Source organism: Schistocerca cancellata, chromosome 7, assembly GCF_023864275.1.
Source record: "Schistocerca cancellata isolate TAMUIC-IGC-003103 chromosome 7, iqSchCanc2.1, whole genome shotgun sequence".
Lineage (NCBI taxonomy): Eukaryota > Metazoa > Arthropoda > Insecta > Orthoptera > Acrididae > Schistocerca > Schistocerca cancellata.
In genome coordinates, this window is record NC_064632.1 from 474,476,641 (window position 1) to 474,500,913 (window position 24,273).

At 43.6% G+C, this 24,273-nt stretch overlaps 1 non-coding gene across 1 annotated transcript; it reads right to left on the reverse strand.

Annotated features, from left to right (window-relative positions):
- Positions 1-3,482: 3,482 nt before the first annotated feature.
- Positions 3,483-3,627, reverse strand: LOC126093325 (U4 spliceosomal RNA). The gene has a single exon (XR_007521500.1). It is a non-coding gene; the product is annotated as a U4 spliceosomal RNA (small nuclear RNA).
- Positions 3,628-24,273: the final 20,646 nt, after the last annotated feature.

Below are 24,273 nucleotides of genomic sequence, written 5' to 3' on the forward strand. Positions count from 1 at the left end.
ACAAAAAACATCGGTAACCCAGTCACCCTGTTAACGCATTAAAACCATCACCCACAAATTTCCGGAAAGTAGCCAGACGCATCACAAAACCTTAAAAGACGCACCAGATTCGTTTGAACGTCACTTAAAGTGGAGGGCAGATCTCCCGGCGAATCTGCCGCAGTTATCTCGTCGGAAAATAAAACAGTGATCTTTACGCCACAAGCACCAAACATTGGAGGGACGTCGCACCAGAGAAAGAAACCATGCGTCAGAGGGCTGTGACCTAAGTGAAGACGAGTAAGGAGGACCTCACCCCGTCTTTGTGGCTGGAAGAAGGTACACCACGGCCATGTAGTGGCCTTTACGAGACGCAGCTTATTTATATGTCAGCCTGGCTGAGTAGTGCTTCTACACCTGCAGCGCTCACTGCCCAGGTGTCATAACCACGTGGAAGGGCCAGGCGTCACCACTAAGCAATAATAACCTCATTTGCCTCAGTGATCCTGTCTGGTCTGCACCTTCAGAAGCCCCACTGGGCGTGTAAGGTGTTTCTGCACCTTCCAGAGACACGGGCTAACGTATTTTTCGGTGGTGGCATACTGATTAAGTATTCTTGTGTCTTTAATATTGTTTCTTGGTCCATAACATCTGGCCATCGGTCTGAGGGTTGCTTCTTTCCCTATCACGTCGTTCTGCTGAATCGGCATTGGGCATTTCATTTACCTGAGCTCGCTGTGGCGTAAGTGAAGGTACAGCAATACACTAAACTGAGAACTTCTCATATGACTAGTTTCAGCAGTTTACTGATACGCCTAAAATGGCACTAACAAAACCATTCTACTCAAAGTAACTAATTTCCACACTGTGTTTATATTTATAAAGAGCTACAGTATACTGCACAGTAATTAACCTCGTTAATAAGTTTTTCTCAAAATACCATATGATTACCCATAATTTGTATCATTTCGTTTGCGTCCTTAGATGTTTTATTAAAGTTATCGAAGTAGTTATTTATTTTTAAGGTGATCGACAATGCGTGTTTAGTGGTCACCTTATAATCTGTATGTAACTAAAGAAATTAAACTTCTGAGGTATCTTTTAACTAGGAAACGCTTTTTCCTACGTGTACAGTTAGGCTTCTATTGATGCATTATCACTTCAATTCATTATCTCCCGAATTGTGGTTCGATACACTGTTTCGACATTTTATGAACGAAAGGATTGTAGCAGTTTATAGTTTATTAGGGACATATGCAACAAAAAAAGGAAAATGTTGCAAAATACCAACATAATGCCATACCTTTCGCATTATTGTTAATGCAAACGATTTTTAAGAAGAAAGAAGCCACAAAATCAGCTTTTATCGTTGAGAAATATTTTTCCTACAAACTATATGTGGTACGTAATACAAGGCTGTTGTGGGATAAAATAGAGAATAATCGAGTATTCATGTACAATTAAATGTGATACAGTTTTGAAAGTGGGTTATTACATGATTGTTAACAAAAGTAAAATAAAGGTAGAGGAATGTAGACGAATTAAATCACGAGATTCTCAAAGATTTGGCTAGGGCATGTGATACCAAGAGCAGTTTTTGCGCGCGAATATAGGTGACGATGGTCGAAGCATGGAGAATGCAAAGCAGAGAATATAAAATGAAATTGGAACAGTATTCACATTTAACTTGATACTTCATCCGTTACGTAATATAAACCTATAATGATATAAAATACAGAACGGTTGAATGCTAATGTTTAATGATATTAATAGACAGTGGTATTTCTGTCAGAGATGGAAAAGACTTTGAAGATAAATTGAATGAAACAGATAAAGTCCTGAAAGGTTATGAGTAATTTTTTTTTCTTTTCTTAGTCATCAGTCTTCTGACTGGTTTGATGCGGCCCACCACGAAGTCTTCTCCTGTGTCAACCTCTTCGTCTCAGAGCAGCACTTGCAACCTAAGACCTCAATTATTTGAAGGATGTATTCGAATCTCTGTCTTCCTCTATAGTTTTTACCCCCAACCGCTCCCTCTAGTACCATAGAAGTTATTCCCTGATTTCTTATCAGACGTCCTATTATCATGTCCCTTCTGCTTCTCAGTGTTTTCCATACGTCTTTTTCCTTTCCGATTCTGCGCAGGACCTCCTCATTCTTTACGTTATCAGTCCACCTTATTTTCAACATTCATCTGTAGCACCACATCTCAAATGCTTCGATTCTCTTGTTTATCCGTTTTCCCACAGTCCATACTGTGCTCCAAACGTACATTCTCAGAAATGTCTTCCTCTAGTTAAAGCCTAAGTTCGATACCAGTAGAATTCTCATGGCACTGAATGCCCTTTTTGCCATTGCTCGTGTGCTTTTGATGTCCTCCTTGCTCCGTCTGTCATGGATTGTTTTGCTACTTAAGTAGCAGAATTCCTCAACTTCAGCTACTTCGTGACCGCGAATTCTGGTGTTAAGTTTCTCGCTGTTCTCATTTCTGCTACTTCCCATTACTTTCACCTTTCTTCGAATTTCTCTGAATCCATTAAGAGCACTACGGAAAGTAAAACGAGGATAACTCAATAAAGTCGAATTAGGTGGAATTAGAAGAGGAAATAAACGGAAATGTCGTGTGGCTAGGGCCTCCCGTCGGGTAGACCGTTCGCCTGGTGCAGGTCTTTCGATTTGACGCCACTTCGGCGACCTGCGCGTCGATGGGGATGAAATGATGATGATTAGGACAACACAACACCCAGATGATTATATAAAGTACAATTACCAACAATGCGACAATCTTCCAAAGAAGAAGGACCACTCGATTCACCCACAATTGAACGCTACAATCAGAATTTATCTTACAACGTCTAAGACAAGACAAAGACAAACTCCCGTGCGGAAAAAGGTAGGAACCCTCACTAGCAATGATAATCTCAGAAACAGGTATAGTACGGTAAGCTAAGATTTCCCTAGTTTCAAAGGATTCTAAACCTGGTCTACCTGCATTGTTACAAGCAACGAAAGCTACAGTTAGCCATCCGTTACCCAAACTAGAGGAAGAAGAAACTTTCATTACAGAAAAATTTAACCTCGCACCACAAAATAAAGTAGGTCCATGAATAAGAACAAACTGAGTAGTTTTACCAACTCCTCTAGTTTCATTCTTTTTACCCTTCCCAGAAGATGTCGAGACACCTAGAGTACCGTCCACATTAACAAGTGATTTGTAAATAAGCATTCGCCGACGTCGACGAAAGCATCTCCGACCCATCCGGGAGTCGAACCCGGGCCCTTAGGGTTGACAGTCTGTCACGCTGACCACTTTTTTTTTTTTTTTTTTTTTTTTTTTAAAGAAAGTTTCTCACCAGCTCCCAAAGACATGTACACAATTCATCAGTGAACACAGCCTAGTCTGTGAACATGGTCCCTAACAACCATCAGCCAAACACTTCCACAAGTGCAGAATGTGTTCACAGATAAACACAGCTTGAAGCATTGTTTCCATGAGACTTACACCCCCTCACGTGCTGCCAAAAATTAAATTGCCACAGAGTCGGTATTTCACGTCTCTCTGGCGGGGTATTGGTAAAAGTTTTCAACTAGCAATAATCGCACCTCAGTTATACTTCATTGGTTACGATATTGCCACTGCGCAAAGATTGACTCAGCTACCGGAGCGGACAGAAGATGAGATAATGGAAAAACTATATTGGGAAATGAGACACCAAATGTAGTGGATATGGGTAGCCAATATGTGATGATAATAAAAGCAGAATGGATGAAAAATTCAAATATTCAAAAATGCGATTTCAACAAATAACTCTTGAAAACGAGAAATTTTTTGACATCTAACATAAAATTAAATGTATGAGGTGTTTCCCGAAGGTATTCTTGAAGAAATAAAACTTGGGTGGTGAACTATTGAGACAATAAGAGAAAACTTTCGAAATGTGGTGCTACAAAAAGGATGTTGAAGATTAGATGGAGACATGTATCTAATGTGGAGGTAGTGAATCGGACAGAAGATATCAGAAATTTGTGGCATAAAATGGCTGAAGGAAGCTATCAGTTTACAGGACACATCCTAAAGTGTCAATGAATCGTCAGTATGGTAGTGATTGAAAATGTGTGCTAGGGGTGGGGGGCGAGAGTTAGGGGGAGGGTACAATTGTAGAGAGAGAGGCCAAGGTTTGAGTAGAGTGAGCTGTTTGAAATGGAAGCAGTAATTATGCAAATATAAAGGGTTTCACAAGTGATAGATTAGCGTGGAGGGCTAGTATTTGTAGACTGAACACCACGACCACAACAACAACTGAAACATAAGGGAGAGCCACTTCTCCATCAGTGCCGGACATGAACGTTTCACTGTCTTATTCCTTCTTTTGACAAAGTCACGTAATTCAAATAGTGAGGTTGCTTCATTCATCAATACATTTCACACTACTCTGTACAGTGAAATTTGTTTTTCTATGACTATGAACAGAGCAAAATTCCTCTACACAATGTGATATGCCTGTTTTTGCTTTGGTGCACCACCAGCCAGAAATTTGTGCCCATGATGGGCAACGTCGGTTCACCATGTTATTGCATCCTCTATTCAATCCGAAACATTTTAATTATGAATAGAAAATACTAGTTCAGTTCATTACGTGGTTGAAGCTGACTTCAGTTACCCTATTTCAGGTAACAACAAAATTGAAGGTAATGTTGCAGGAAGCACCCATCTTATTGATATTTAGTGTTACTTCTTAAGAGCCTCCAATATCCCTCTATTTATCTGCTGTTGCTTTGTCCGTTCGTCTGTCTTGTAAGCTTTTCTGAGGAGGGTGACTACACTGAAATCTTTGTGACACTTTATTTTTCTGACAACTAAGTGTAAGCAGCATAGAATAATGTAATTGTTGCAACAACAGCAAACAGTTGCACATAGGAAGGATCACGAACAGACCATTTTCAGTTGGAGACAAGCTGACTTAATGTGCTTCTATTTACTAACCTTGTCTAATGAGGTGGCGTGGGAAGGCGACTGTTCAAGCATTTGTCTGTCATTCAGATATAGGTATTCGATGATTTTTATAAAATGCCAGTTTGTTTCCTCTAAAAGCGCACTCTACCTGTCCCATAGTCGAGCTTCCGCTTAGTAGACGCTACTCATCATTGCTCATCGAATGGCGGCAATAACTCAGTGCACAAGAAAACTTGAGTAACTCTCTTCTCCCTTGTAACTATTAAATGGTCTATATTAAACTCTGCCAACATGCGGAAGGTCTCATTAACAGAAGCCACAGTCGTTGTTATTCAGTTTTTGAAAATGGCACGAACTAAAGAGGGTGCGACCACATATTTCTCACACCATGCGTCGAGATTTATGATATCAGGAATGTAGGTCAGTGTGTCAGAATCATGTGTGTCACATCCACAGTTGCAGCAGTGACTGACAGATCGTTGTACGTTGTGGCGACAGTATAATGTGAAATGTGAAGTCACAAGAGTCCTTCTCTAGTAGAAACAGTCATGTCTGTGTTGTCCTCAGAAAATAATGGACTATATACATTTCTATATGTAATGGCACAATAGATGTTTACTTCAGGCAAATGGTTTTCATTACCAACAAGTTCATCAGGCTTTAGGATTTCACAGAAATGCGCACATTCTCTCGATTACTTTTACCACTGACATGAAATGTTGCATCAAAACTGAAAGTTAATCGTGCTAAAATGTATTTCTACATATAATTGTACTGTGCATTTTATATTCTTTCTTTGCACGGTGAGTAAATATTCCTTGGCTTCAGGAAAACATGCACTACTGGCCATTAAAATTGCTACACCAGGAAGATGACGTGCTGCAGACGTGAAATTTGACCGACAGAAAGAAGATGCTCTGATATGCAAATGATTAGCTTTTCAGAGCATTCACACAAGGCTGGCGCCGGTGGTGACACCTACAACGTGCTGACATGAGGAAAGATTCCAACCGATTTCTCATAAACAAACAGCAGTTGACCGGCGTTGCCTGGTGAAACGTTGTGATGCCTCGTGCAAGGAGGAGAAATGCGTACCATCTCGTTTCCGACTTTCATAAAGGTCGGACTGTAGCATGTCGCAATTGTGGTTTAACGTATCGTGACATTGCTGCTCGCGTTCGTCGAGATCCAATGACTGTTAGCAGAATATGGAATCGGTGGGTTCAGGAGGATAATAAGGAAAGCCATGCTGGGTCCCAACGGCCTCGTATCACTAGCAGTCGAGATGACAGGCATCTTATTCGCATGGCTGTAACGAATCGTGCAGAAACGTCTAGATCCCTGAGTCAACACGTAGGGACGTTTGCAAGACAACAACCATCTGCACGAGCAGTTCGACGACGTTTGTAGCAGCATGGACTATCAGCTCGGTGACCATGGCTGCGGTTACTCTTGACGCTGCATCACAGACAGAAGCGCCTGCGATGGTGTACTCAACGACGAACCTGGGTGCACGAATGGCAAAACGCCATTTTTTTGGATGAAGCCAGGTTCCGTTTACAGCATCATGATGGTCGCCTGCGTGTTTGGCAACATCGCGTTGAACGCACATTCGAAGCGTGTATTCGTCAACCCCTACTGGCGTATCACCCGGCGTGATGGTGTAGGGTGCCACTGGTTACACGTCTCGGTCACCTCTTGTTCGCATTGACGGCACTTTGAACAGTGGACGTTACATTTCAGATGTGTTACGACCTGTGGCTCTACCCCTCATTCGATCCCTGCGAAACCCTACATTCAGCAGGATAATGCCCGACCGCATGCTGCAGGTCCTGTACGGGCCTTTCTGGATACAGAAAATATTTGACTGCTGCCATGGTCAGCTCATTTTCCAGGTCTCTCACCAATTGAAAAGACCTGGTCAATGGTGGCCGAGCAACTGGCTCGTCACAATACGCCAGTCACTACTCGTGATGAACTGTGGTATCGTGTTGAAGCTGCATGGGCAGCTGTACCTGTACACACCATCCAAGCTCAGTTTGACTCAATGCCCAGGCGTATCAAGGTCGTTATTACGGATAGAGGTGATTGTTCTGGATACTGAATTCTCAGGATCTATGCACCCAAATTGCGTGAAAATGTAACCACTTATCAGTTCTAGTGTAATATATTTGTCCAATGAATACCCGTTTATCATCTGCATTTCTTCTTGCTGTAGCAATTTTAATATCCAGTAGTGTATTTAATAACCACTCACTCACCAGATGTGCGAAGTCAGCCTGGACATCTGTCTCTTCAGATGAGTGCCACAAACGGGTAGTGTTACTCACCTCAGGCGCATAATCACGAAACGACAACGAATAGCTCTCGCACGAGCTCCACTGCAGCACACAAAAGCCTTCGGCGTACTGAATGCCATCGTGCTACAGCCTTATGTGTAAACACGAGCGATGCCTCAGCTGGTATTTAGGGCGTATCTATAAAACTCCCTGCTAAGTCCGTTTTGTCAACGCACGTTTGTTTCCCGTGGCCCAAGCTATATTGTAATTTAGAAGGTTTTATTTTCTGCCACAGAGTTTTGTAACAGCATAGTCAAACATAGCAAGAAAACATATAAACTTTTAGTGTTTTGTTGGTATTTTTCTATTGAATCCATTTTTGGTTTAAATGACTCTGAGGACTATGGGCCTTAACTGCTGAGGTCATCAGTCCCCTATAACTTAGAACTACTTAAACCTAACTAACCTAAGGACATCAAACACATCCATGCACGAGGCAGGATTCGAAGCTGCGACCGCAGCGGTCGCACGGTTCCAGACTGTAGCACCTAGAAACGCTCGGCCTCTCTGGCCGGCCCAGTTCTGCGGTAACTGTCTATTACAAAATATGAGCTGTGAAAATAAGGACATTCTTAATCTTCCACTAGTTGTGAGATTTGTTTCGGCGTTAAGTGAAGCGCCAGCACGCCTGTCGGGAACGAGAGAGCAGAGAGGGCTGTGACAAAGACGTCAGCCAACTGCACGTTGACCGATCCCTCTTCCAGGACGACAACGGACAACGCGACAGCAGCGGGCTCTATGCAAAGAGAACACAACTACCGCACCCCACTGGCCGCGGCCCAGCGGCTCTCCAAGACCAGCGATGTGTATAGAAGTGTCTGAGGTCATTATTTAGCTCGTACATTCTATGTAGCTCAAACATGGAGTTGCTATACTGAAGAGATTTTGTCTGTCGCCCTTTGGTTGCGACACGTCTGTTTAACACAAAGCTAAGTATTGTATTTTTTCCTTTCGTAATAAAACTCATTAATACGATTTGCTTCGATCGTTGTCTAGCAATCTGAGAAAGCAGGTTTCCTTGACACCCCACGTTCGACGACTAGCCAGGATACAACAAAATTCTAGCAGCAGCCGTATTTTGCAGGCTAAATCGTGGGAGTGCATGTCCCCGCTTACGCAGGCGTGTATTTATTATTGTGCTCAAACATGTTTAAGCACATTTGCACAAAAGGTGAACCTGAATTCCTACAGTAAGGGTATTCTAACTGAAGAACGCTTTGTAAATGCCGTCACGTTGGTGCTGATCTGATCTGTTTTGCTGCTGAACCTTTCTCTCATGGCTCAAAATATCAAGTCTGATGGACCGTCCGCTTACAAGTCCCACCCAAAGACAGTTCACTCTGTGTCATATGCAGCAGCACATGCTACAGGCCCTGCGTTTTTGGGGATCCTGCAACAGCAATGTTCAGTTTTTCGATGGGAATTTAAGCGTTATCGGTGTTAAATTGAAAACACCAACTATGTGTAAAACTATGCAGGCATTGTTGTGGTTTAATTTTAAGGCACTGGAAGTAACAGATCGCTGGCATAGAAATGTGTTTATTTTCGAAGGTCTTTTGATCTTTTCCTTATTACAGAGGCTTTTATGCAACATAATAATTTACTCGGAAATTACTATACAATGAATAAACGTTCTTAAACTATATTTTCAAAATATTCCTCCAGGTGTTTCGATCTTGTGTGTTCTCTTCCTCTGCGCCCATTCTCCTCATTATGTGTTGTACTTTTGTAGCCAGGTGGTCATATGTCGCCCTCTTCTTCTTCTCCCCTCCGGTTTTCATTGCAGTATCAATTTTGGTATTCTGGCTTCCTCCATTCATCGTACATGCCTGTACCACTGTAATTTCTTCCTATCCACTATTATTTCTTTTATTTCCATTCTCCTTATTATTTTGGTGTTCCTTATCTTCTCTTTCCTGAAGAGTATTGACGACCTTCTCCAGAAGTCCATCTCTAGAGCTTGTAATTCTTTAATTGGCCAGGTCTCCGTTCCATACAGAACCACACTCTCTAATATACATTTGTATATTAATTTTTTAGTTCTGATCATTACACTCCTGCTCCATAAGAATGAGTTAAGCGTCCCAATGAGCTCCGTCTGCTACTAATTCTTTTATTGATTTCTGACTCTGACTTTCCTTCGATTCCTAAAATGGATCCCAAATAACAGAAAGTGTTTTTCTTTTTGATTTACTTTCCTTCAATGTATAGCTCATCTGAATCATTAGTCAAGTAGTCTGTTTCTTGCTAATTAATATTGGAACGGCAAGTTTTGTATGCTACTGCTAGTTGATTGCACACATAGTTAGCATCCTCTCCATCTTGTGCTACGACTACTTGATCATCAGCAAGCAATACATGATGAAGGTCAACTCCTTCTCTTATTTTTAATCCCATACTATTACATTTACGAGACCATGTTCTAAGGCTAATACATATATCGGTTTTAAATAATGGTGGTGACATGGGACAGCCCTGTAAAAGGCATTTGCTTGTTCTAAATTTCTGTGGAAGTTTATTACCAACTTTCACTTGGCAAATGTTATCTTTATACATCTGTTTTATTATTTTAATCAAGGAAGGGTTTATGTTTGCCATATGTAGAGCTCTCCAAACTAATTTTCTTGGAATAGTATCATATGTGTTTTCTAGAACTATTAAAATTAATCCTATATATTTGATTTTTCGCTATGTTTCTCCAAAATCTGTCGTAATGTGAAAATATATTCTACACATGCTCTCCCAGCCGTGAAACCACATTGTTCTTCTTGCGTTCTAATTTTTTTCCAGTTTGTTTTTAATTACTTTCACGAAAATTCTCATTAATGTGTTTCTAAAACAAATTCCTCGATAGTCTGAACAAATTTTGCGATCCGCTTTCCTAAATACGGTATTAATGTAACCTAGCTTCATCTCGTTGGGTACTGGATGTCCATATATCATTTTGTTGAAGAGGTGTGTTACCAGTTTCACAATTTTGTCACTACGATACTTCAGACATTCCAGATTGATATTGCCTGGTCCAGGTGATTTAGCATTCTTTCCTATTCTCAACGCCTGAGGTACTTCACTTTCTAAAACCTGGATCTCATCATCTTCATGTCCATTTTCTTCCACTGTTCCTTCTTCTAGATGTTTTTCTCTGTCCTCATTTGATAATTTTTGGAAACACTCTTCCCATTCCTTTTGTGTTATCAGTTGGAGATGGGTTTTGCTTTTTGTATCCTGTCTAAGCCCTTTTAATGCTGACCATGCTTCTTTTGCTCTCCCAAATCCTAATTTGCTATTCACCTTGGCACATGTTATTTCACATGCTTCATTTTTTTCCATCGTTACTTTTTTATCACTTCATTCTTCTTTTCCTTGTGTATTGATCTTGTTTCTTCTTATTTATCATTCAACCACTGAAGGAACGCATTTCGTTTTTCTCTAATGAGGACCTCTATTTCCTCTGACCACCACTCTGCTGCACGGTTGTGGTTGCTATCTTTTTCATCCAACACTTATGTTGCTATGATTTTCACATTATTTTTTATATATTCATGTATTTCCTCTGTACTTCCTTCAAATGATTCAACCAGTTTCCTTTCCATCCTGGCTGCAAAGAGTGTTCTGATATTTTCGTCTTGTAGGTTGTCAATATTAAAAGGTAAATTTTCATCTTTTTTAGTCTGTTTCGTTTTATTTACGTTACTTGTATCAATCGTTGCATTCTTCTATGGCCAAAAAGATATCATTTTTGCTAGATAGTTGTCTGATCCACACTGGGCTCCTCTGTAAAATCTGATGTCTTCTGCCTTGAAACTACTTGTTTGCCTATGATAATATAATCTATTATAGAACTAAGTTCTTTAGTGTTCTGTTACCAAGTATATTTAAGAATGTCCTTGTGTCTGAAAAATGTGTTGGTAATTTTCCGAGCAAATTGTTCACAAATAGAAATCAATCGTTTGAAGTAAATATGTTTTAATAATTTATACTTTGCTTATTAGAACTTGCCACAAGTGTGTTTTCTTTACAAATTGTATTCCACTGCTGTGAATTGCAACAAACTTGCTTCAATAACGATTTCAGTGACCGCAGGATAACTGAGATTGAATGGTCAATCAATGGAAACGGGTCGCCTGATGGGATGAAAAACGATTTTTTATGCCACCTGGTCGATGGTCGTTAGTGATAGGCCGTCTTTCAGGTGAATAGCTCTTCGAAACGTGCAATATTCCATGGACACAGACTGATGGGACAGTAGTTCCCAAACATTTCCTCTGACGCAACACTTGAGGCAACCTGGTACTTTGATGGAACACCATGCTTATTTTCTAGGTTAATAATATTTTAAAAATGAGGAAATCTTGTTTATTTAACGATTACTTCAGTATTAAATCATGACTAAAGCACAGGAATCATAATGTTATTTTCTTTTAAAAAAGATTTGTATCTTCAAAATGTAGAAGAAGCATCATATTAGTAGCAGTTTTTTTGGGGAGCGCTTATTCGCTTCCCGCACAAAACCATTGTTCTGCGGAACACAGTTTGGGAAACCCTGATTAAAGGACAAAAAGCACTATGGGACTCAGGTCATCAGTCCCCTAGAACTTAGAACTACGTAAACCGAACTAACCTAAGGACATCACACACATCCATGCCCGAGGCAAGATTCTAACCTTCGACCGGGGCGGTCACGCGGTTCCAGACTGAAGCGACTAGAACCGCTCGGCCATAGCGGCTGGCCGATTAAAGTTCTGGACTTTCATGGGAGTGGTGCTAATAATGACCACTGTGGACTACGTGAACATTATTGCGGGCCGTCTGCTTCCGTTAATGCTTCAAGTCTTTCCAGACGACAATGTCAGCTTCCTGCAGGAGAACTGTCAGATCACTAGGTCATGATCGTACTACAGTGGTTTGAGGAGCATGATAGTGAACTCACGTTGACGTCTTGGAAACCTCATTCACGTGATTTGAACTCGATGGAACACATCTGTGACGCTGTCGGATGCCATCTACGCGTCAACACACAATCTACCCGTAATTCACTGGAACTGCATGACCTCTGCCCAGACATCTGGTGGCACATATCTCCAGAAAACTTCTAAGTACATGTCGAATCCAGGCCACGCTGACTGCTAGCTGTACTGCATTCCATAGTTGGGTCTGAGCACTATGGGACTTAACATTTATGGTCATCCGTCCCCTAGAACTACTTAAACCTTACTAACCTAAGGACCACACACAACACCCAGTCATCACGAGGCAGAGAAAACATTCCATAGTTGGACCAACGCAATGCTTAGCGGGTGATCATAATATTTTCTCTCATTAGTATACGTTCTCGCTTTTCTTCTTTATCACACTACTGGCCATTAAAATTGCTACACCAAGAAGAAATGCAGATGATAAACGGGTATTCATTGGACAAATATATTATACTAGAACTGACATGTGATTACATTTACACGCAATTTGGATGAATAGATCCTGAGAAATCAGTACCCAGAACAAACACCTCTGGCCGTAATAACGGCCTTGATATGCCTGGACATTGAGTCAAACAGAGCTTGGATAGCATGTACAGGTACAGCTGCCCATGCAGCTTCAACACGATACGACAGTTCATCAAGAGTAGTGACTGGCGTATTGTGACGAGCCAGTTGCTCGGCCACCATTGACCAGACGTTTTTAATTGGTGAGAGATTTGGAGAATGTGCTGGCCAGGGCAGCAGTCGAACATTTTCTGTATCCAGAAAGGCCCGTACAGGTCATGCAACATGCGGTCGCGCATTATCCTACTGAAATGTAGGGTTTCGCAGGGATCGAATGACGGGTAGAGCCACGGGTCGTAACACATCTGAAATGTAACGTCCACTGTTTAAAGCGCCGTCAATGCGAACAAGAGATGACCGAGACGTGGCACCCCATACCATCACGCCGGGTGATACGCCAGCAATGCGATGATGAATACACCCTTCCAATATGCGTTGACCGCGATGTCGCCAAACACGGATGCAACCATTATGATGCTGAAACAGAACCTGCATTCATCCGAAAAAATGGCGTTTTGCCATTCGTGCACCTAGGTTCGTCGTTGAGTACACCATCGCAGGCGCTCCTGTCTGTGATGCAGCGTCAAGGGTAACCGCAGTCATGGCGTCCGAGCTGATAGTCCGTGCTGCTGCAAACGTCGTCGAACTGTTCGTGCAGATGGTTGTTGTCTTACAATTGCTCTCATCTGTTGACTCAGGAATCGAGAAGTGGCTGCGCGATCCGTTACAGCGATGCGGATAAGACGCCTGTCATCTCGACTGCTAGTGATACGAGGCAGTTGGGATCCAGCACGGCGTTCTGTATTACCCTCCTGAACCCACTGATTCCATATTCTGCTAACAGTCATTGGATCTCGACCAACGCGAGCAGGAATGTCACGATACGATAAACTGCAATCGTGATAGGCTACAATGCGACATTTATCAAAGCCGGAAAAGTGATGGTACGCGTTTCTCCTCCTTACATAGGCATCACAACAACTCTTTACCAGCCAACGCCGGTCAACTGCTGTTTGGGTATGGGGAATCGGTTCGAAACTTTCCTCATGTCAGCACGTTGTAGGTGTCACCACCGGCGCCAACCTTGTGTGAATGCTGTGGAAAGCTAATCATTTGCATATCACAGCACCTTCTTCCTGTCGGTTAAATTTCGCGTCTGTAGCATGTCATCTTCGTGGTGTACGGGTTTTAATAGCCAACAGTGAACTTTAGTTCTATGACGTCTAACAGAATTTCGTTCCAGGAATAACCACTTGATTTTTGAACCATCGTCGAAGGAACATAACGAACAAATCTTAAAATAGTAAAATTACAACACGAAGTTGACCCTTATTAGCTCAACGCATAATACAATGGAAAAAAACACAATTTACGACACAATTTACGAACAGGTCTTTCATATTGTAAGCTTATGAAGCATAAACATCTAGAATAAAAATTTCGCGACACAGTCCATTGGACTATGCGCATGAACAGAGCGCCGCAACGCACAGATTGGGAAATCTTAATCCTCGTCGCGCAGACATTACATAAATGCGTTGTAACGTGTTACCCAAACACACTGTAATGACGCTCTGTACAACATAAAAGGTTGACTGAGGAAATAAACACAGTAAGCACCATAACTTCGTTAGTACTCCATGTGCCACCATTCAAAGCACTATTCCAGCTGTCAACATCCAAACTGCAAAGGCAAGAACATTCCAAAGGCAAAATTCTGGAACCCTCTCTCTCCAAAACCCAGAAATCAACCACAGTGGATGCTACCGTGCATACGGCTCTGACTACAGTAAGAGGCCCCAACGGCCACCACGTCAACAGACTGGCCCCTCAGTCCGTACCTGCTGCCACCTTGTACCAACACCAACTCGCCAACCGTGGCACGGGTCCCACCTTTTCCTCTCGCAAACAGCGATAAACCGAGCGAATCAGTGCGACACTCGCACCTGCTAGAGAGAGATGAGGCACCTCCACGCCCGCACCAACGTGGTGACGTGGTGACCAAACCAAGAGTTCTACTGTCACCTCCATCAACAAGTTAGTTATCTAACAGGCGGATCACAGGATGCTGGGCTGTGATGTTATCCGTGAGTCTGGGTAAGACTACGCATTACCACGGTCCTTCAGGTGATAGATAATGGACGAAACGCGAATGAGGGTAGCAATTTGAAGAGCAGAGGGAAAAAAGTGCAAAGGCTCGTGCCGTGAGAAAAAACCTCTGCGGCAGTGGGATGGGTAGTAAGAGCAGTAGTGGCTTACCAGCTGCGGTAGTTCATGCAAGGTTGGGTTTGTTAGTGTAGGTAACATGCAATACTACCGTGGCAGGCGATGGCGATGTATCCCGGTTTGCTGCAGCCGCTGCATTCCTGGAACAATCTGGATCGTTGTATATTAGTAGGAGATTGGCCACAGATCATGTGAGTGTGTGGGGAGTGTGTATAGCTTGTCTGCGTGTAGTGTACGGTACGGCTTCCCTGCGTGGTTCCTGTTTTTCGGCAAGTGTGTTCCAACTGGATATCCAGTAATGGTGGCTGATTAACAGGGGCTCACCTGTACAAATGGTTCAAATGGCTCTGAGCACTATGGGCTTCATCTGAAGTCATCAGTCCCCTAGAACTTAGAACTACTTAAACCTAACTAACCTAAGGACATCACACACATCCATGCCCGAGGCAGGAATCGAACCTTCGACCGGGGCGGTCGCGTGGTTCCAGACTGAAGCGCCTAAAACCGCTCGGCCATACCTGCCGGCGGCTCACCTGTACCGTTGTGTTTGCGTGTACTTGGCCATAGATGTTAGGTCCTTGCAAGTATGTCTTTTGGTCTCTTATGTTTCCATCTATGGTTGTGTTCGTGGTTGCTCAGGTTCCGAATGAACGGGTTCTGCGAATGTCTGGAGTTTCTGCATAGCCTTGTGGTGAGTTTGTGGACTACCTCCTTGAGAGTCTCAAGTTGGTATTCCCAGTGAAGATCTGCGATGGGTGTGTTTCGTGGAGCACTGTTTACGATTTTGAGTACTTTGTTTTGGTTGATCTGCAGACGGTGCAGGCGTGTGGGCGCAGCCTATCCCCAGACAGGGGGTGCGTACTTCATCAGGGGTCGAATAAGTGTCGTGTACATGGACCTCGACGCCCGTCTGTTCAGTGTGCTACGCCTGTTGGGCATAGGGTAGAGCTGTTTGAGCCTCGCACTTGCTCTGTTGGTCATGTGTTGTATGTGGTCCACCCAGAGTAATTTCCGGTCCAGCCAGACAACAAGGTATTTGATTTTCTCGCTGAAACGTATTGGGCGTGCATGTAGAGTTATTGGTCTGCCGTATCGGTGTTTGCGCAGTTGCTTCGGTCTTCTAGTGAACAGAACGGCTTCGCACTTGTCGACGTTTACTTTAACACGCAATTTCACTAACCAAGGCTCAGCCACTCTGAGTGCGGTCTGTATTCGTGACGTAATGTTTCATGGTTTCCAATCTTGCGGGAGGATGGCTGTGTCAACCTTGTAGATTGCCATCGTCGTGTTGCTCCTGCCGGGACGTCAGTCAATGAGGAAACCCAAAGATAGAGCAACGCCACTACGGTTCAGTGACCTAACGAAGTAGGAAGCAAAAGTAGTTGGGTAGCGGTCGGTAGCGCCACTCTGTGGTCGGAAGCGGCTTCCTGCGGAGGCGTGAAGCGATAAGAAACGAGGTCGCTTCTCCAGGCTACGCCCAGGGCACATTTCTACTGTGGCGCCTTCTCAGTGGAAGCGGCTGCCTTTGTCGCGGGATTAGGGCCATCGCACCGTGCCATAAGCAGCTTCCGCTCTAATCTGGGACGGCAGCGGAGTGGCAGCCCGTCCCCATCCCTACGGGCAGATGAATGAGGCCGCCGCCACTGTCCGGGGAGGCCCAAGTGCGCAGCGAACATTAACCATACTGCAGGCAGTTTCCAGATGGGACGTCACGAGGGCATCGCTTACTATTGTATGAGCTGCACAGGACGTAACACGAATATTAGAGCAAAGCGTATCACTAAACTTTTCCCAAGGATTATTTTTATGCAATGTGACAAAAGTTATGGGATAGCGATATGTAAATACACTACTGGCCATTAAAACTGCTACACCACGAAGATGACGTGCTACAGACGCGAAATTTAACCGGCAGGAAGAAGATGCTGTGATATGCAAATGATTAGCGTTTCGCATCATTCGCACAAGTTCGGCGCCGGTGCAGACACCTACAACTTGCTGACATAAGGAAAGTTTCCAACCGATTTCTCATACACAAACAGCACTTGACCGGCGTTGCCTGGTGAAACGTTGTTGTGATGCCTCGTGTAAGGAGGAGAAATGTGTACCATCACGTTTCCGACTTTGACAAAGGTCGGGTTGCAGCCTATCTCGATTGCGGTTTATCGTATAGTGATATTGATGCTCGCGTTGGTCGAGATCCAATGACTGTTAGCAGAATATGGTATCGGTGGGTTCAGGAGGGTAATACGGAACGCCGTGCTGGATCCCAACAGCCTCGTATCACTAGCAGTCGAGATGACAGGCATCTTATCCGCATGGCTGTAACGGGTCGTGCCACCACGGGTCCACCCCTGAGTCATCAGATGGGGACGTTTGCAAGACAACAACCATCTGCACGAACAGTTCGACGACGTTTGCAGCAGCACGGACTGTCAACTCGGAGACCATGGCTGCGGTTACCCTTGACGCTGCATCACAGACAGGAGCGCCTGCGATGGTGTACTCAACGACGAACCTAGGTGCACGAATGGCAAAACGTCATTTTCTCGGATGAATCCAGGTTCTATTTACAGCATCATGATGGTCGCATCCGTGTTAGGCGACATCGCGGTGAACGCACATTGGAAGCGTGTATTCGTAATCGCTATACTGGCGTATCACCCGGCGTCATGATAAGGGCTGCCATTGGTTACACGTCTCGGTGACCTCTTGTTCGCATTTACGGCACTCTGAACAGTGGACATTGCATATCAGATATGTTACGACCTCTGGCTCTACCCTTCATTCGATTCCTGCGAAACCCTACATTTCAGCAGGGTAATGCACGACCGCATGTTACAGGTCCTGTACGCGCCTTTCCGGATACAGAAAATGTTCGACTACTGCCCTGGCCAGCACATTCTCCATATCTCTCACCATTGAAAACGTCTGGTCAGTGGTGGCCGAGCAACTGGCTCGTCACAATACGCCAGTCACTACTGTTGATGAACTGTGGTATCGTGTTGAAGCCGCATGGGCAGCTGTACCTGTACACGCCATCCAAGCTCTGTTTGACCCAATGCCCAGACGTATCAAGGCCATTATTACGGCCAGAGGTGTTTGTTCTGGGTACTGATTTCTCAGGATCTATGCACCCAAATTGCGTGAAAATGTAATCATATGTCAGTTCTCGTATAATATAGCTTTCCAGTGAATACCCGTTTATCACCTGCATTTCTTTTTGGCGTAGCAATTTTAATGGCGAGTAGTGTACGATGTAGAATCGCGTACACATCGCATACGGGGAGCTGTCATTTGTACTCAGGTGCTTCATGTGGAAAGGTTTCCGACGTGAGTAAGGCTTTCACATCGGGAATTAACACACTTTGAACGTCTTGTGGTAGTTCGGGTTAGACGCATGGGACAGTCTATTGTTACCGAATTCGGTATTCCGATCACACTGTGTGAAGCGTAATACTAAATTTCAGCCAAGATGTCACTAACGACCGACAGCATAGGCGTCTCCGTAGAGTTGTCAGTGCTTAAGACAAGCAACACTGCATAAATTAACCGCAGAAATCGATGTGAGACGTACGATTACGCATCCGTTAGGACGGTGCGGCGAAACTTGGCGTTAATTGGCTATGTCAGCAGACGACCGACGCGAGTGCCATTGCTAACAGCATGACATCGCCTGCAGAGTCACTCCTGGGCTCGTGACCACAACGGTTGAACCTTAGACGACTGAAAAATCGTTGCCTCGTAAGATGAGTACCTTTTTCAGATGGTAAGAGCCGATGATAGGGTTCTAGTATGGCACAACCTACGAAGCCATGTAACCAATTTGTCAAAATGGTAACTGCGAGCTGATGGTGGCCTCTTAATAGCGTGCGTTGCGTTTATATGGAATGGCGTAGGTCCTCTGGTCTAATTGAACCGATTATTGACTGGAGACAGCTATGTTCCCCTACTTGGAGATCATTTTCAGCCATTCCTGGATTTCATGTTCACAAACAAGGATGGAATTTTTCTGGATGACAATGCTCCACGTCGTGGACCACAACAGTTCGCGATTGGTTTGGAGAACTTTCTGTACACTTCGAGCGAATGATTTGGCTACCAAGATCGTCCGGATTGAATCCGGACTTTTGTGGGACGTAATCGAGAGATCACTTCGTGTACAAAATCCTGCACCGGTAGAAGTTTCACAGGTATGAGAGGCTGTATAGGAAGTATGGCTCAATATTTCTGCAGGGGGCTTTCATCAACTTGTGGAGCCCATGTCACATGGAGTTGCTGCACTAAGCCGCGCAAAAAGAGGTCCGACACAGTATTAGGAGGTATCCCATGATTTTTGTCGCCTCAGTCTTTTTTTTTTTTTATTTGGTCATCAGTCTACTGACTGGTTTGATGCGACCCGCCACGAATTCCTTTCCTGTGCTACCCTCTTCATCTCAGAGTAGCACTTGCAATCTACGTCCTCAATTATTTGCTTGACGTATTCCAATCTCTGTCTTCCTCTACAGTTTTTGCCCTCTACAGCTCCCTCTAGTACCATGGAAGTCATTCCCTCATGTCTTAGCAGATGTCCTATCATCCTGTCCCGTCTCCTTATCAGTGTTTTCCACATATTCCTTTCCTCTCCGATTCTGCGTAGAACCTCCTCATTCCTTACCTTATCAGTCTACCTAATTTTCAACATTCGTCTATAGCACCACATCTAAAATGCTTCGATTCTCTTCTGTTCGGTTTTCCCACAGTCCATGTTTCACTACCATACAATGCTGTACTCCAGACGTACATCCTCAGAAATTTCTTCGTCAAATTAAGGCCGGTATTTGATATTAGTAGACTTCTCTTGGCCAGAAATGTCTTTTTTGCCGTAGCGAGTCTGCTTTTGATGTCCTCCTAGCTCCGTCCGTCATTGGTTATTTTACTGCCTAGGTAGCAAAATTCCTTAACTTCATTGACTTCGTGACCATCAATCCTGATGTTAAGTTTCTCGCTGTTCTCATTTCTACTACTTCTCATTACCTTCGTCTTTCTGCGATTTACTCTCAAACCATACTGTCTACTCATTAGACTGTTCATTCCGTTCAGCAGATCTTTTAATTCTTCTTCGCTTTCACTCAGGATAGCAATGTCATCAGCTAATCGTATCATTGATATCCTTTCACCTTGTATTTTAATTCCACTCCTGAACCTTTCGTTTATTTCCATCATTGCTTCCTCGATGTACAGATTGAAGAGTAGGGGCGAAAGGCTACAGCCTTGTCTTACACCCTTCTTAATACGAGCACTTCGTTCTTGATCGTCCAATCTTATTATTCCCTCTTGGTTGTTGTACATATTGTATATGACCCGTCTCTCCTTATAGCTTACCCCTACTTTTTTCAGAATCTCGAACAGCTTGCACCATTTTATATTGTCGAACGCTTTTTCCAGGTCGACAAATCCTATGAAAGTGTCTTGATTTTTCTTTAGCCTTGCTTCCATTATTAGCCGTAACCTCAGAATTGCCTCTCTCGTCCCTTTACTTTTCCTAAAGCCAAACTGATCGTCACCTAGAGCATTCTCAATTTTCTTTTCCATTCTTCTGTATATTATTCTTGTAAGCAGCTTCGATACATGAGCTGTTAAGCTAATTGTGCGATAATTCTCGCACTTGTCGGCTCTTGCCGTCTTCGGAATTGTGTGGCTGATGCTTTTCCGAAAGTCAGATGGTGTATCGCCAGACTCATATATTCTACACACCAACGTGAATAGTCGTTTTGTTGCCACTTCCCTCAACGATTTTAGAAATTCTGATGGAATGTTATCTCTCCCTTCTGCCTTATTTGACCGTAAGTCCTCCAAAGCTCTTTTAAATTCCGATTTTAATACTGGATCCCCTATCTCTTCTAAATCGACTCCTGTTTCTTCTTCTATCACATCAGACAAATCTTCGCCCTCATAGAGGCTTTCAATGTATTCTTTCCACCTGTCTGCTCTCTCCTCTGCATTTAACAGTGGAATTCCCGTTGCTCTCTTAATGTTACCACCGTTGCTTTTAATGTCACCAAAGGTTGTTTTGACTTTCCTGTATGCTGAGTCTATCCTTCAGACAATCATATCTTTTTCGATGTCTTCACATTTTTCCTGCAGCCATTTCGTCTTAGCTTCCCTGCACTTCCTACTTATTTCATTCCTCAGCGACTTGTATTTCTGTATTCCTGATTTTCCCGGAACATGTTTGTACTTCCTCCTTTCATCAATCAACTGAAGTATTTCTTATGTTACCCATGGTTTCTTCGCAGCTACCTTCTTTGTACCTATGTTTTCCTTCCCAACTTCTGTGATGGCCCTTTTTAGAGATGTCCATTCCTCTTCAACTGTACTGCCTACTGCGCTATTCCTTATTGCTGTATCTATAGCGTTAGAGAACTTCAAACTTATCTCGTCATTCCTTAGTACTTCCGTATCCCACTTCTTTGCGTATTGTTTCTTCCTGAGTAATGTCTTGAACTGCAGCCTACTCTTCATCACTACTATATTGTGATCTGAGTCTATATCTGCTCCTTGGTACGCCTTACAATCCAGTATCTGATTTCGGAATCTCTGTCTGACCATGATGTAATCTACTTGAAATCTTGCGGTATCTCCCGGTCTTTTCCAAGTATACCTCCTCCTCTTGTGATTCTTGAACAGGATATTAGCTATTACTAGCTGAAACTTGTTACAGAACTCAATTAGTCTTTCTGCTCTTTCATTCCTTGTCCCAAGCCCATATTCTCCTGTAACCTTTTCTTCTACTCCTTCCCCTACAACTGCGTTCCAGTCACCCATGACTATTAGATTTTCGTCCCCCTTTACATACTGCATTACCCTTTCAATATCCTCATACACTTTCTCTATCTGTTCATCTTCAGCTTGCGACTTCGGCATTTATACCTGAACTATCGTTGTCGGTGTTGGTCTGCTGTCGATTTTGATTACAACAACCGGGTCACTGAACTGTTCACAGTAACACACCCTGTGCCCTACCTTCCTATTCATAACGAATCCTACACCTGTTATACCATTTTCTGCTGCTGTTGATATTACCCGATACTCATCTGACCAGAAATCCTTGTCTTCCTTCCACTTCACTTCACTGACCCCTACTATATCTAGGTTGAGCCTTTGCATTTCCCTTTTCAGGTTTTCTAGTTTCCCTACCACGTTCAAGCTTCTGACATTCCACATCCCGACTCGTAGGATGTTATCCTTTCGTTGATTATTCAGTCTTTTTCTCAGTCTACTAACCAAATTTATTTTCCTTTTTGTTAGATGATGCTGCACAGTAACGTCACTCAGGTATTTGTACTGCTTTTTCAAATGGTTGTTTCCGATTTTTTCAAATGGGTGAACGAGAATACAACGAGAAAGCATCCTCTCTCATTCGCTATATGCTGAAAAAAAAAAAAAATGGTTCATATGTCTCTAAGCACTATGGGACTTAACTTCTGAGGTCATCAGTCCTTTAGAACATAGAACTACTTAAACCTAACTAACCTAAGGACATCACACACATCCATACCCGAGGCAGAATTCGAACCTGCAACCGTAGCGGTCGCGAGGTTCCAGGCTGTAGCGCCTAGAACCGCTCGGCCACTCCGGCCGGCTATATGGTAACAGATTTCGTAGTTTTACTTACTGTTACAAGTACCATAGACATTTTCGTGCTAGTGTCGAGGGTAGGTCACAGTCGTTGCCTGACAAAAAAATAAAAAACCCAGACAGGTACGAGGAAACTAACTGATAATTCGCCGGCTGAGTCGCAATGTGATTATAATGTGGGGGCTAATTACAAAGAACTGGCCAGTGTGACTCCATTTATCAATAAGACGTTGCAACTACCCCTTCCCTACTTGTCCTCCTGGATGCTTGCACTAATTCGGCTCGTAAATATCTCTTAAAGCCGTTATATCTTCTCCTGAGTCAACCTGGCCGACAAATGTTATAACTGATCCGTGACAGTCGCGCGGGGTTAGCCGAGCGGTCTGAGGCGCGGCAGTCATGGACCGTGCGGCTGGTCCCGGCGGAGGTTCGAGTCCTCCCTCGGGCATGGGTGTGTGTGTTTGTCCTTAGGATAATTTAGGTTAAGTAGTGTGTACGATTCGGGACTGATGACCTTAGCAGTTAAGTCCCATAAGATTTCACACACATTTGAACATTTGAATATTTGATCAGTGACATCTTGGATACTAGTACTGGGATGAAAGTGAGGTTCAAGCTGTATTGGGGAGTGATGTGGGGATCTTTCTGCCTACGTGACTTCCTCAACATCACGCTAGAACTTCGTAGAGACACATCCAGTGCGTGGACGGGCTCTAGCGTGTTGAAACTGGCAAGACAATTTCGCCACATAAGACGTAACAAGGGCTGATGCACGATGTCTTTGACGAAGCGTTGTGCCGTTAGGGTTCTGTCAATCACTGCCAGCCAAGATAGCACCCCACACCATAACGCTAGGTCCAACCCGCTACGCCTCTCCTAAACTCTGGAATAATGCTATCCCTCCCCATATCGCCACCGTACTAACTGACGTCGGTCATCCGGGGTGATGCAGAACCGTGATTCATTGCTGAACACAGTGTGATGCCATTCATCACCAGTCCGCTCATCCCGATGATCGAAACACATGAAACTAAGCCATTTGTGTTGTCATGTTATCAACATTGGCTATTGCTACCCATCGACCAAAGAACAAAGAATACTGCAAAGAGTCCATCACTTTTTCTGAGATAGCAGGCGCAAATGTGAAGGTGTTTCGATTTGCTTGGCGATGAGTATGTCTGCCCTCACGTTCCCATAAAGTCCAACATGGGGTCACAGCCAAACCCGAATGCTGCAAAAGTCTGGATGCTACACGATTCGACATCCAGGCCACATTGAAACTCCATCAGGTGCCTCATACCAATCTACTGCAGCATAAAAAATTAAAAAAAGAAAAAAAAATCCGAGGATCGTTCAATAACTAATGCCCCACATTTTTTTAGAAAGCCATTAATATACATAGACGAACGTCGTTTTGGTGCTACATATTTGATGTTTGTTATGTGCACCTGTGAAGTTCAGAATCGTTCTGACAGATGGCAAAGCCGTAGTACAGCGTCAAAGTGGCGTGTACATACCACTCACGTTACAAGCAGCGTGCTGTTACTGAAAAAGAAACCGTTGTGATCATCCATAAACGTATGTGCACAGTGCATGGTGATGCTTTAGTTGA